This window comes from Dermacentor albipictus, chromosome 1, assembly GCF_038994185.2.
Source record: "Dermacentor albipictus isolate Rhodes 1998 colony chromosome 1, USDA_Dalb.pri_finalv2, whole genome shotgun sequence".
In the NCBI taxonomy this organism is placed as follows: domain Eukaryota; kingdom Metazoa; phylum Arthropoda; class Arachnida; order Ixodida; family Ixodidae; genus Dermacentor; species Dermacentor albipictus.
In genome coordinates this window covers 115710492-115725842 of record NC_091821.1, presented here as the reverse complement: position 1 = coordinate 115725842, position 15351 = coordinate 115710492, and the positions used below count along the sequence as shown (strand labels likewise).

Sequence of the window (15351 nt, the reverse complement as noted above, 5' to 3'; positions counted from 1 at the left end):
TCCGCTAAGCCCCGGTAGCACAGGACGTGCCCGCTATTTAGCACTGTATATGCTTCTTTTGGCCTCCTAACTTCACTGAGCCCTATTATATCCCATTTACTGCCCTCTAATTCCTCCAATAGCACTGCTAGACTCGCCTCATTAGATAACGTTCTAGCGTTAAACGTTGCCAGGTTCATATTCCAATGGCGGCCTGTTCGGATGGGGTGGACACGTATAGTTCGTACACCCGAAGAACAACATGCGTGCGAGGAGCGCCGGAGGGAACGGCAACGAGAATGTACACGGTGTCGGCGCGAAACGACCACCGACGAAGAACGTTCCCGCGATGTTGAACGAACAAATGACAACCATTCCGCTATGTGAAGATGGAATGACAGCGAAAGCACTTTGCTTTTCGTTTGAGAGTTTCGACTGTCGTCAGCTATAGATGCCGTTCCATCTTCGCAGAGTGGAATGGTTGTCACTTTTTTTCCGCCCCCTGACAGCAGTTTTTTTTTTTTCGTGGGTGAATAATGTTAACGTCGTTAAAAATGTCAGTCAAGTCAAACTATTCCTTTCGTGTTCTTCCCCCCCCCCCCCCATTTGAGCTCTGGACTAAATCATTTTTCCATTGTGTATTTTGGTTTGGTGGCCCTACAGGCTGTAAACTATAGTATCTACGTGTGTGTACATAAACTACTCCGCCAATCGCTGCCTTGCGCAGGTGCGACATGCGATTGCATTATAGTAGTGCAAACATGTTCCACTTATTTTTCGGGAGATTCCACGTGCTTGTGCTTCTGGGCGCGCGCGTGTTTTGTGTGTTTGGGGGAGCGTAGACCAGTCCTTTCATTTTACCCGACAGTTACAACGACCAGCTACTCATAAGAATCTGCTCACGGGCAAGTTGGTACATCTTGGATTGTACGAAGTTTGTGTAGCGTTATAAATACGGAAACAGGAAAGGAACACAGACAAGGCCGGGAATCCGGGACATCAACTACTGCGGCCGACCCCGTGACTCTATGGGAAGCATTTTTTAAAAGATAGATTGCTAGGCAATGCTTAACTTTTCGCAAACTGCACTTTAGGCACTTAACACCGGCAGCGGTCTTACGCTATATGTCGCGTCTAGTTTAATTCCGCTAGATGAATTTTTTTTTCCTGGCACACTTTTGTAAACCCGTCTAAAATGCGTGGGGTGATTTTTAAAATGATGATTGCAGCGCAGCAGAATTAATTCGCTAATTGCACTCTAGTGACATACGATCTAGGTCTGCCTCTTTATGTGGGTTCAATTTGGTTTTATTCCACTAAATGTATTTTTTTTCCTGGTAGGTAAGCAGTACTACAGGGGCAGAAAATTCGTCCGACGTTGAATTGGCGGGAAACGGCTCGTTGATCATGTTAAAACTCACCAACATGAATGTGATGCTATGATGCACATTCGGGCTCTGGCGTATATGGACAGATGAGAATGTCAGATTCTGCAAGAAGCAGCGGACCGAATGGCTGTATGGAGTGGCATCGATCGAAGCATTAAGCCCGGCTGCACGCGCCATTTTTTCTAAAGTTTCGGCACATAGCAAAATGTTTTATTTGATATTTAGAAAGATGAACATTGCGTTCATGAAACCAATCATTATTTTCTTAGAATTAATGAAATTGCACAATACAGCTAACTAATGGGACTATAGTCATCAATGATCACTAGTTACTAAAATACTATGCTAAGTTCTCTCGGTTTTACACAGCATTAACGTCATGAATAAAAAATGAAATGTCATAAAACGAGTGATTGAATAGTGAGGCCTGCTGGGAACTGGTATGATGAAGTCAATAGAGAGAACGAATCTTTTATTTTACGGGTGCGATGCTGCATTTGACTCCTGCACGTCGTCATTGGTGTCATTCGCACTGTAATTAAGTGAGCATTTTGGCTTCTACTGCTAACGCCGAGGTTAACTTTCATACTGCATTGCGCCAGTTCAATGAGCCAGCTGAAACTAAATGTTTAGACTTTACTTATTAGAGTTTTGTTTAATATTGTTTAAATACTTCGCATCACCTGTCACCTCGGGGTCGCTATGTCTCTGAAGGAACCGTCCTTTTGTTCCAATACAGCTATTAATATTACTAAAAGCCGTTATAGAAACGTACGTCAGTAACACCATTTCATCCGCTAACAAATCGCTGGGTTTTCTCAAGCGTCATCTAAAACGCGCCCCCAACCTGTTACTACTGGCCTACCAGTCAATAGTCCGACCGAAATTGGAATATGCATCCGCCATATGGAATCCGCACCAAACATATCTCATTAACGCACTCGAAGCCGTTCAAAACCGTGCCACAAGGTTCATCCATTCTAATTATTCATATGACGTGAGCATATCTTACTTAAAGAAAGAATTGAATTTACTTCCCCTTTGTACGCATCGGCGCACTGGAACCCTTTCACTTTTCCATAAGTTTTATCACAGCTCGCTTAATCAACCACCCTATATCCTCCCCGCAGCCCGAACATCTCATCGCACACGCCACACTTTTCAAGTGGGCCGCCCTCGCATGCGCACTGTTACCTTTTCCGCCTCATTCTTTTGCCATGCCGCTACAGATTGGAACAATCTGCCCCACCAAATCTCCACCATCATTTGCCCTTCTACGTTCGTAGAGAGTGTCACTGCGCACTTTTCACAATAGAAATCACTTGTGTTAATAGACTTATATGCTCGTGCAAATTTAGTTTGTATTACTTAGTTCTATGTATTTGCGCTGACGTATGTAACCCTTTAGCACATGCAGTTTTTTTGTTGTTGTTTGCGTGTTCACTTATGTATTAAGCAAATTATGTACTAATGTATTCCCACCCCTTATGTAATACCCCTATCAAGGGCTCTTTAAGGTAATAAAATGAAATGAAATAAAATCAGGTGTTGACGCACTGGCAGACAGGCAAGATAGTACGCTAAATGCTCCCAAAAACTTCACTTCTGATAATTTTCCATGCGCAGGCGTCTTCCTCAACTGGCGCTGTCACATGACTGTTACAATGTGAATGAAGTAGCCGGAAAATACCTTCTCAGACGAGATACGTGGATGGCACGAGTTTATAGCTTTAAGGGCCACTGGATAGCACCGACGGTGGCGATTTCATACTTAAGATCGCTAATCCTGCATAAGACCTTGCAGGGGTCGATTTAGCATGAAAACAGTTTCTCGGACAGGCCGACGTGGTGATTTGGAGACCATAGAAGAACGAGACCTCCAGCAAAAAATTGAACGTTCCGGTGGTGACTGTCGTATAGGGTTTTTGTGTTCGGTCTTTTGCAGTCATTACTGCTTGTTAGAAGTGTTTTGGTTAGAGTTAAAACATTGCCTTAATGCAACAGGAAAATTAATAATACGTGCTGAAAATAATTTTGTTATTAGAAGGACGCTCTTACGTTGCTAACTGAAAGCGGTTGAAATTCGGGCGGCGTTTCGAAATATCATTTTTAAGGATGCTGTCCGTTACGTGAAGTTCAACAGATAGCCGCGAGGACAATGTTAAAATTTCCTGGATATGTCTTGTTGTTTACCTTCATAACAGAACGCTTAATACCGTTTAAGCTCATTCCCCACGTTTCCCATCCCACTCTTCACATCTGTAATCACTATTGAGTCAAACTTTTCATTCCCAGTTATCATAATTGATTCACCCTTTAAGAAACATTTCTCTTGATATCCATAATGTTGATATTTGTAAATAGTCGAGTACAATCAAGTGGACATAATCATTAGTGATTATCAGTATTTCCACACTGTCTGCTATATAGTCAGAAAAAAAGAACTTTATAATGACGCTTATTCGTAGAAGTGACAATCAGTGAATAAGACTGTCATTGTCATACTAAACAAAGTGATTCGTGATCACTACTAACTCATCCCTACCATCTCCTAGTTATCACATTTGCATCTACATTTTTATGACTTTTCATTTGATATCTATAACTCTATGCTGTTTAAAAGTATGAGCATATCGAACTGAACCTATCATTAGCGATCACCAATGACTTGGCAGCATCAATAACCAATGGCAACCAAAAATACTCATTTAATGACTGCATGATTGATACCAGGCACGTACGCAGGATTTTTTTTCGGGGGGGGGGGGGGGGGGGCCCGCCACCTCCATCATCATCGTCATCGTCGTCGTCGTTGTCGTCGTCGTCGTCGTCATCATCATCATCATCAGCCTGTTTTATGTCCACTGCAGGACGAAGGCCTCTCCCTGCGATTACCCCTGTCCTGCGCCAACCGATTCCAACTAGCGCCCGCGAATTTCCTAATTTCATCGCTCCACCTAGTGTTTTGTCATCCTCGATTGCGTTTCCCTTCTCTTGGTACCCATTCTGTAACCCTAATGGCCCAACGGTTATCTAACCGGCGCATTACATGACCTGCCCAGCTACATTTTTTCCTCTTGATGTCAATTAGAATATCGTCTATAGCTGTTCGATCTCTGATCCAAACCACTCTCTTTCACTCTTAACGTTATGCCTAGCAATCTTCGTTCGATCGCTCTTTGCGTGGTCCTTAACTTGCTCTCAAGTCTCTGCAGCATATGCACTGGCAAAATGCACTGGGAAATGCACTGGCAAATGCATTGGCACTGGACATATTGCACTGGCAAAATGCACTGATTGCACACCTTACTTTTCAATAATAATGGTAAGCTTCCAGTCAGGAGCTGGAAATGTCTGCCGTATGCGATCCAATCTATTTTTATTCTTCTGTGAATTTCCTTCTCATGATCAGGGTTCCTCTGATTAATTGACCTAGGTAAACGTACTCCTTCACAGTCTCTAGTGGCCGACTGGCCATCCTGATCTCTTGTTCGTTTGCCCGGCTATTTATCATTATCTTCATCTTCTGCATAATAATATTCAACCCCACTCTTACACTCTCTCTGTTAAGGTCTCCAATCATTTGTTGTAACTCGTCTGCATTGTTGTTGAATAGAACAATGTCATCGGCAAACCGAAGGTTGCTCAGATATTTGCCGTCGATCATTTCAGTTTAATGATCGTCAGTTTAATAGCTTGAATTCTTCTAAGCACGCAGAAAATAGCTTTGGATAAATTGTGTCTCTCTGTCTGACCCCTTCCCCTATAGGTATCTCCTTGATTTTCTTGTGTAGAATTAAAGTAGCTCTAGAACCTCGTAGATATTCTAACGCGAAAGACGAGTCAGTAAGACGAGAAACTATTTACAGATTATATTTACAACAACGGTTGCAGCACTGACCGGTTAGATTCACAGCGCGAGCCCAGTTCTTTCTTCCTCCTCTTTTCTGGAGTGATGGCGCCTACGCGCCTCATTCAAACAAACAGATACCTCACGCATGTAGCAATATTTTCCAAGCTTTTTACGTAAGCGTTCTGTACTCTTTGCTTACGTAGTGCCTCTACGATTGTTGGTATCTCTACTGAATTAAATGCCTTTTCGTAATCTATATAAGCCACATAGAGAGGCTTATTGTACTCTGCACATGTCGCGATAACCTGGTTGATGACATGGATGTGATCCATTGTAAAGTATCTCTTCCTGAAGCCAGCCTGTTCACTTGGTTGACAAAATCCAGTGTTAACTTTACTTTATTGGATATTATTTTGGTAAATATTTTATATAGTACTGGGAGCAAGGTAATGGTCCCATAATTGTTCAATTCTTTAACGTCTCCTTTTTTTTGTGGATTAGTATAATGTCTGCATTCTTCCAGTTTTCTGGGACCCTTGCAGTCGATAGACGCTTCGTATAAAGAGCCGCCAGTTTTCCAAACATTATGTCTCCTCCATCTTTGATTAAATCGACTGTTATTCCACCTTATCCTGCCGCTCTTCATCGTTTCATGTCTTGCAGGGCCCTTCTGACCTCATCGCTAGTTATAGGAGAGTTTCTGTATCTCGTTCATTACTGTTTCTAAGTGAGCTATCGTGACTCCTCTGGGTACTGTATACAGGTCAGCTTAGAATTTGTCCACTGCTTTTACTATATCTTCGAGATTGCTGATGATATTATCCTTCTTATCTTTTAGTGCATACATCATGGTTTGTCCAATTCCAGGTTTCTTTTTTTACTGATTTCTGGCTGCGTTCGTTTTTTACGGCTTCTTCAGTCTTTCTCGTGTTATAGTTTCGAATATCAGTTATTTTCGCCTTGTTGATCAGTTTTGACAGTTCCGCGAATTGCGTAACGCTGTGCGGCCGCCAGTCCCATACAACCACGTAGAGCGCAGGACTCTGCGATTCTAGACGTACTGCGTTCACTGCGAAAGGTTAGAAAAATACCCACATAAGCACAGCAGAGAAGTGGCTACGTGAGGCGGTTGGACCGATAACTGTAGAAGCGTCATTCAAAACAAGTAATTGTTCTCCGCTTCCGGCGGCCTTTTCTCTACTTCCTTTTTAAATAAGAAGATGTTGATCCATAAATATTCTCATAAACAACGGTTAACTTTTTTATTATTCGCTTTTGCTTGAAGTTTGGTTGTTGCCTTGGCTCTCTCCCTTAGTAGATCGCTTAATTTCTCAACTCCTTGCGATTTTTGTTTCCAGTTGCCAATTTTGCACGAGAAGTGCTATATACTTAGGCAAAAATAGACAAGGTGACGGGCGACAGTCATCTTGCTAGTGGGTTTAAGGGTTATTTCAGGGTTTCATGATGGACGCTCTTTCACATTATTCTATTTCCCACCTTATCTAACCCATATAACGTGTATATGGTTCCAGGCATCTGCCAGCGTCGGGGCGAGCCGTAACTCAAGGAAACAAGGAAGCTAAGGGATAAGTTAAACGCAATTGGCGTTTTCTACGGCCGGAACTCCTTCCATGAGAGTACAGACCAGCTGAGTAACAGCCGCATCCCTCTCCTGGTCCCAGGATCAGCCTAAACAAAGAAGGTTGAACTAACAAAAGCAACAGCTATGCGCGTGATGGTTGAATAGATGGTGACAACTGAATGCATCTCGAGTTAATCGCGCGGGTGTGGAATCTACGAGAAAGCTTTTCTTCATTTTACAAGAGATGCCGATAACTATCGCCATCTTAAAGGAGTGAAAAAAGCAGCATAATGCTCACCGATGATCAACTGCGAAGTCTCAACATTAATCTGGCGGCGCTTTAGGAATGTGTGAGGAGTGGTGGCTTGGGTGGGTAGGGGGGGGGGGGGGAGGGTATGCCACTTGATTTCGGGGGGGGGGGGCCCGGGCCCCCCCCTGGGTACGTGCCTGATTGATACAGATGACGACGTGCACGGATGAAACCTAACACTGCGATACTAGACAAAGTGATTCGTGATCGCTAGTGACTCAATACCACTAGCTCCTAGTTGTAATTCAGTGATTGTTTACGTGACTTTTCATTTCATATCTATGGCGTCATACTGTAGAAAACACGATAACGTCCAACCAGGCGCATCACTAGGGATGACTAATCAATGGGCGTTGTCAGTTAGCAACGGCAACAAAAGAAATAGTTATGTAATCACTTTTTTTATTAATATCAATGATGACGTGCACGAATGAAGGCTACCATTGTCATGCTAAACAAGGCGACTTAAGATCGCTACTTATTCAACCTTACCATCTCTCAGTTATTATAAACGAATCGTCGTTTGTATGACTTTCATTTCATATCCATGACGCTAAGCTATATGAAAGTGCAAGAACAAAGAACAGAGCGCATCACTAGTGATCACTAATTACTGGGCGTAATCAATCAGCAGTGGCAACCAAAGAAATACTTATTTAATGACTTCTTTTTGATTCTTATCAATGATGACTTGCATGAATGAAATTTACCATTGTACCAGCAAAATAAATGATTCATTTCACTCTGACTTAATCGTACCAGTTTCCAGTAAGCATAGTTGAATCATTCGTTTTATGATATTTCGTTTGATATCCATGACATTCTGGTGTGTAAAACATAGAGAATTTAGCATAGTATGTTAGTAACTAGTGATCACTAGTGGCTATAGTTCAATAAGCTAGATATAAGGTGTAGTTGCCTAGGTAATTGCTCATTATTTCACAGTGTGATTATTGGTTGGCTTTCATGTCGACATAATCGATTGGAGGTTACAGACGGCCTAGCAGAAAAAGCTATTTCAATTCACTAATGACCAAAGCCTACCAGGGCCTAGTGATCTTTGAATCACTCTAAGATGTTTCAGTTGAGAGACACAATGATGTCGGGGGTGAGTCATTTCCTCTCTTAAAATCCAATGCTAACATTTTCTGGTAATTGTTTACTCGAATAGACATCTGTGAGCCGCTATTGCAAAAAGGAAAAAAAGAATTCCAAACGTTGTCGTTAGTCTCATGGGAGGAAATCTACTGGTCTTCCAACTTCCGCTTCTTTTTAACAAAAGGTTTAAACTCCAAATATTTTCACAATAATTTGCTTAACTCGTAACATGAAGGTTCTGGAAGGACGTTCTGCTTGGAGTAGCGTCACTGGCGCTGGGCATAAATCGGCTTTGTGTTTGGATTAACTTGAGCGGGAAAACCTGTAGTTTGCAATAGAAACCAAGTGCCGCTGCAAAGTCTCCCTCAATAGGGAATGCTTCGCGGAGTTGCGCAAAATTCTGCCATATTGTTTCAAGCATTGCGGTAAAGACACACATTACTACTACTAACAACAACACCTAGATGCTGCTAATGATAGCGGTCAAGAGGAAACAAAAAAATTCACGGAGCTGCAACATTCATATTGGGACGGATTACCAGTGAAGCTGTTTAGGCTGCATACATTATGAAATCATAAATTATTCCCGCTGTCACTGGTTGTATTCGCGTTTCTGCTGTCGACGCCTCGCCGCTTGTTCCTCTGGCGTGAGCGCGCTGCGCCGTCACGCCATCTCCGGTTCCTCGCAGCGCTCTAACGCGCGCAGTCCAGTTTATATATATATATATATATATATATATATATATATATATAGATATATATATATATATATATATATATATATATATATATATATATATATATATATATATATATATATATATATATATATATATATATATATCATGTATGACGTCATACTACAGCAGCGCCACCACACTACGCCGCTGCGGTCACCGCGCCTCCTATGCATCTGGCGCAACAAGGGACTTTAAGCGCAACCGCTGCTGTAGCCGCACCGGCACCTCCGACGCGCGTGACGTCATAACCACAGAAGCGCAGGCCACATGCGCAGGCGCCGTCGTCACACTCTTTCCCCTTCTCCTATTACCCGTCTCCATTGCTGCAGCCACACACACTTGCCCCCTCTACTCGTTTCCACTCCTGTCCACGTGCCGTGTCCCCGATGCGGACGTAAGCCGCCCAGGGTACCACCCTGGGAACGCATGCGGGGTATGCATATGGGGGCTAGAGGTAAACAGCTTCGCTGTAAAGGGCACTCCTAGCACGCGCAGGAACCACGTCAGTTTCTTGCGAGGGGAAGAACCCGCCTCGCGCCGTGACGCAGTAGGCGCTTCAAGCACAGGCTGCAGCATGCGGCCGGCCGAATTACGGGCGCTGAGGGTCCAACTCGGACGTGGAGGGGGAACACGCCGTATCGTTTCTGTCAACTGCCTTTTTCTTAGTGTCACACGCTCTGTTTATTCCGTGTGAATGCTTAATTCTCAATGCGAAAGCTTCTAAAGGGAATAGCTTTATTAGACTCTTACGCATCGTGGTTGGTGGTGTATTTCACTCTTATGGATTTATCACATTTGGTGAAGAATCGGTGGAAGTTAATGAGCCGATGTTACGTGGCGATTATGCGATTATGATGTATGCTAAATTTGCGTATATGTGTGCCGAACATTTAATAATATGTCAAAGCTATAGCTGTCGCCTTGTGTATCCTATGAGTGTATGGTTATGCGGTTGCTTCTCTGAAGGTTAGCGAAACCCAATGGGGGCGAAACTCAATACGACGGAGGTTGGCGCGGAATATTTATATGAAGACTAATTTTAAAGCGATAGCTGTGCACTATGACGCTTCCAAACTCGGTGTATTTTAACATTGTATTGTGGACGCTATAATAGCGAAGGTTTGCTTCAGAGATTCACATGGCATGTAGAAGTGCGGTGGGTTTTAAAGCGATATCCCTGTCGCGCGGCCCATATACGCAATAACTGCTGTAGACAACAACGGTCTGTCTGCACGGCCAACACCACCTAGATAGCGCAAGGCCTCTTTACTTCGATCCATGATGTCACGATACCTGGCCCGAAATTTTCATTGACAAGGCTGGCGTGATGAAAACGATGACGTCAATATTACTGTTGCCTACTTGGGTACACCCCCATTAGATTCTATGGCAGTCGGGTTAAGTAACATGACTTCATGGATTGGAATGGAAAGGTCTTGCGCTATCAAGATGGCGTTGGCACGGCACGGCGTAAAAAGCTTTCCCGCTTACCGTGCGATTGGTGCAGCCCCGGTGCGCGGCATCCCATCATGCTCAGAGATAATGCAGATAAGTTATTGCGTGGTGATGAGGGTGAGCGCATATACTGATCCAGTACACACGAAAAAGTGGGACTGCTGCTATGGCCGAAGCTGTCAAAAGTGTTTAGTAAGCATGCGCTAGCACTACTGCTGCCACGGTTGGAACGCGCCTTTGCCAATAGCAATGACACAAGAGCTGAAGCAAGCGGTATGCCGGCGTTGCTTTAGCCAGGTTGGCTTCTCTGTATTGAGAAGAACGATTGATATCACTTGTCAACGACGTGATGACGCTCAGCCAACGGCGGTATGGGTGGCGTGAGGAAAAAAAAAGACTTTGCGATAGCCTATGCAGGGACACTATCCCTCAGTATACGTAGGCGCAAACCCAGAGTCTACTCTTACTCGCCTAGGAGATTTGAGATTTGGTTTATGGTAAATGAAAAAATAACAAATTCACGGACGATTACGATACTCCCTAATGCAAATTTTGAGCGCAGCTGTATACCTGTTTTCATTTCGCGATATATTGGCTGGCGCGGACAATCTGTCTCGTGCTGCACGTTGCGAACGGAGCGAAGTGTGACTCGACTTCCTCGCTAATCTGGAGATCGCGAGACGCAGGGCGTGCTTGACGCGTGGGCGCGATGGACAGCAGCCGCTCCGCAGACAGACCTCCCAGAGGACGCGCGCCGCTCTGGCGCCATCTCGTGGCCATCGTCGCCACACTACGATTTTCTTCTCACGCTTTCGCCATACACTCTCCTCCTCGCGTCTTTCATCCTCCACTGCGCTTCACGTTCCCTTTTTTATCCTTCTGCTGCGCTCGGTTTTGTCGACGCCGACGCTTGCCGCAGGAACGGGCGCCTAAGAGCTGCGCTCTAAAAAGCGTAGTCACAATAATTAAGCCACATAATGTCGATTTCACCGTCAACCTGCATCAAATTGAGAGCCATGTCACATATTGAACATATGAAAACTTTTGTATAAACACAAAGGAACATTCGCATCTAGAGTTTCTTAGCGTTCACTACAATGTAAAGACACACATGCATGTAGTTTTTCTTACAGAACCATTCGTAATAGTTATGAACTATGAACTATGAACCGCTATGAACCCACGAGCTCATACAAAGCAGCAGACCATATAGCCACTGAGCCAACGAGATGAATTTCGTCGTGTGCTTCAGCCTACATTCCGTTTTATTACGGCTTCACCAATGTTTATCTAAGAAGCGAGGGCGTGGCACAGCGTGTCGTGTACATGAGGAAATAAATTACTTCGGACGTCTTCCTTGGATGCGAGCTTGCGAAAAGACGGAACTATTCCAGGTTCAAACTAATCTGCCTTACTTGAAACCCTTCAGTGAAGCAAGTCTTTGAACATTAACCAAATACAGATAAATTTCTGTCTTTACTACCATCGCTTACCAAACCCTCAGAAAGGTACTCGGCTTGTGCACGTTACCTATGCAAACAGAAAAAATATATATAAAGGAATCGGTCCGTGGCAAGTGAGCATGACGGGGAAGTCAACCGAGATTAAGGCGTCAAGTCCTGCATCTGCATATACTGAAACACGCGCCCACCACCATTTTGCAAGCTTGGATTATTCTTTAAAAATCAGCTTTTCACAGTAGAAGCACTGCAGCGAGAAAACAACGTTCTCGCTGCAGTGCTTGTAATGTGAAAAGCTGGTTTTTAAAGAACAATCCGATGAAGCCGCACAACAATCCAATCGGACAAAAAAGTTGGACGAAGCATGGGATGGAGAGGGGAGCGCGTCGCTTGCTCAATATTCTTCACCCGTCTTCTCGAAGCGCGACAGAGCCTCTTGTACGCCCAATCGCAACAAACTGCTCATTCACAATTAACCAGCCGGCGGCTCGTTATGCGTGCGGCGGTTATCAGATCTGCGATTCCCGATTCGCGCTCGGCGGTGAAAGCTGTTGCGTGATCCTGCTATTTTTTATGCGTATTCTATTTTCGTTCAGTACACTGCATGCGTCATCGCGTGAATGTTCAATGTAGAAGGTCTGTACGCCACGTAGTGTAAAAGCGGTGAACTAGAGTCAATGTCCGGAATGGCTGGGATTGAACGACATGGGCGGGCGCAGTTCATATGACAGCGCCAGTCAATGCCGTTTCTTCGTTTTTATTGCGCTGCACAAATTTTATACAATTCAAGAGCTATTCATAGCGACTATCTGCAATTTATTAGTTTTGTTTTTGAAGAGCCTTTCTTCAGATTTATCAGATGCACGCACGAAAATGATGGATATTCTGATGGATGTGATGGATGGATGTTGAATGATGGATGTGATGGACGATGGATCAGCTGAAGAAAATTTGTCGCCCCTAAATGCGAACGTCGGATATAAAATTAGATTTCAACTGCGATGTTTCCAACGCACAACAAGCCCCAATGGCAGAAAATCACATCACCTGCACAAACTTTGCACAAAAGTAGTAGGACAGTATGCGATTTTGCCGCCTCAGTGTAGAACGCCAGTGAGTAGGGATATGCCGTGAGGTCGACCGAGCAGAAACTTATGCAGGTTCGCTTTAAGTTGGAAGAAGGAACTGTTCATATTGAAGACAATAGCTGCTCTATTTTGAGGAAGGTGATGATGTCATAATAAGACATGTTTCTGGATCGGAAATCGTCAACAGACGGAGCGTGACAGGAAGGAAGAATAATATGAGGGAGAAGACAAACACGCACAACGTTTCATGATAGATGAGTACCGGCCTACGACGTTTTCGCAACGCTCAAGGTGTCGGCATGGGGAAGCTTTTATTGCGCCGCAAGCAGAGCAAAGAATGCGTTTGCGTCGATTTATTTGCGCATATATAATGACTAGGAGCGATCCCTCAAGTGAAAAATGCCACCTTTTGAACTGGAAGAAGATCCGAAAACGATCTAACGAAAAAAAGAAAGGACAGAGGGAAAAAAGAAAAAAAGAAGTAAGGAAAACGAACTCTTGGACCATTCACTGCTCCAGCCCAGAAGCAATGTGGTGCCTAAGTCTATTACCAATTTTCTGTAAAAATATCTCATGGAACGTGCGTCACCACTTGAGCACGTTTCACCATTTGAATCGCCACCTTCTTTTGCCATGGTTTACGTACTCGAAGTAAGCGCGGAGTGCTCTGCTAATGCTGATCGGGAGGGTAGATTTTGCATTCAACCTACTTGTTATCGATTAACTTAATATGGCACGCGCCCTTTCATTACGACGTCAAAAAATCATGAATTTCTTTTTTTCTGACTTAACTTTGGTTGGATGGTTGGTTCTGTTCGCTACAGGCGGTGTTATCCTGCCAGTTTAGACTGGAAATTGCGTCACCTGTGCGTCTCTTCTCATGTTCAGAAACGTGTGATCACGTGTCCAGAAGTTCGGTGTCATGTAGATACGCTAGCAGAAGGCACAAGGCCTCCTAACGCGCCATCCTCGGTCCTTCAAAAAAAAAAAAAAAGATATGTGTTGCACACACGCGTTTGGAAAGCCTCCTGTTTGCAAGTTGTGAAGCAAAGTCTTCCTTTCGACATTGAAGCGACAGCAGAACCAAATGACCATTCTCAACGATGAACATCACTACTTATAAAATTAAAACGTCGCACAGGAAAGGCGAAAGAATCGTACAACCTTTTTCCAAAAGTTCAGAATTAAGCCACTTCACGCACTACCGGTGCCTTCACGTGGTCGCGTATACTGGAACCCTGCCTGGAAATCTAGGTGCTCCACAACTCTAGTTAAACTTAGAACCACTGGACTATATAATTTTTCCAGTGTTTCTCCTGGTTAGGGGGCCCTATAGGTCGTCAACTAAAGTAGCTACGCGTGCCTACATGACCCACTTGCAAATTGTTAACTTGTATAGGTGCGACATAAGAATTCAATATAGCAGTACAAACATATTCCACATATTTAGCGGCTTGTTCAAAAGTTATTTCTGTCTTTAGTATTGCATGTCACAAGCGGGCTACATGCAAGAGTCCAGACACAGAGGCCGGCTGTGACAAGACCTTGGGAACTCGCACGGTGACTTCGAAACCAAAAACTCTACATTCGGGTTCTATGTAGGAGCGAGTGGAATGGCAGCTATTCAGTTGTCGTGCTATAAGTGGAACGTAGTAGCAGCACCAGGAAATATTTTCTTCTCGTGGCTCTCATTACTAGACAAAAGCAATATTGCGTGACTGGCCGAAGCCATGTCTTTAGCAAGCACACTAAGCCGTCTCTGTGCTGTCACTTGAAACATTTCCATGCCACGGTGGATGACTTTCCGTTGCAGTGACGCTCCCACCAAACTCTCGCAGCGGCAGAGGGAATAGAAGCAATTTAGAGAACGGAATGTCACACAGTCAGCGGCATCGTGATGCCCTCTGAATGAGTGCAAAAGCGATATACCCCCACATTCAGCACATGAGAAAAAAAGAAGGGCGCACCTGAATTTTACCTGGTGATGCGTAATAATTCTAGTAGACATGCGCACCGCTTAGGGGACATTGGGCACAGCGGCAGGGTGAAGATGCACCACCTTACGTCACATCATGCGCACGGCCTGTGTTGCAGTAGTCTCTCTGAGAAACGCCAACAACATTAGCGAATTTAAGTAACACATTTCTTTTAATTATCGTTCTCTCATCTAAGCCTCGGCTCGGTATACTGTCGGAGACTGTTGGTGCCACTAGCCGGTACGTAGGCTATTCGGCGCTACTCACCAACTGCAGCCGTGGCCTCTGTGCAGAGGACTCGCAGGTTCATAGCCGAGGCGATAGACCAGCGAGAGTGAACGCGTAGTTCGCTTATGGAAATAGAACCCGAACATATGGTGAGGCCCCGCCGGGCCGAGCGAGCCAACGCAGCTGCAGTGAGA

The 15351-nt window shown here is 44.3% G+C and overlaps 1 protein-coding gene across 1 annotated transcript in view; it reads right to left on the bottom strand.

The window, feature by feature from the left end:
* The window catches only part of LOC135907846 (MARVEL domain-containing protein 1-like), a 126911-nt gene extending 111561 nt beyond the window's left edge, over positions 1-15350 (bottom strand). Inside the window, exon 1 of the mRNA XM_065439598.2 lies at positions 15197-15350. The gene's annotated coding sequence lies outside the window, so the exon portion shown is untranslated. The remainder of the gene's footprint in view (positions 1-15196) is intronic.
* Between the last annotated feature and the right edge of the window lies 1 nt (position 15351).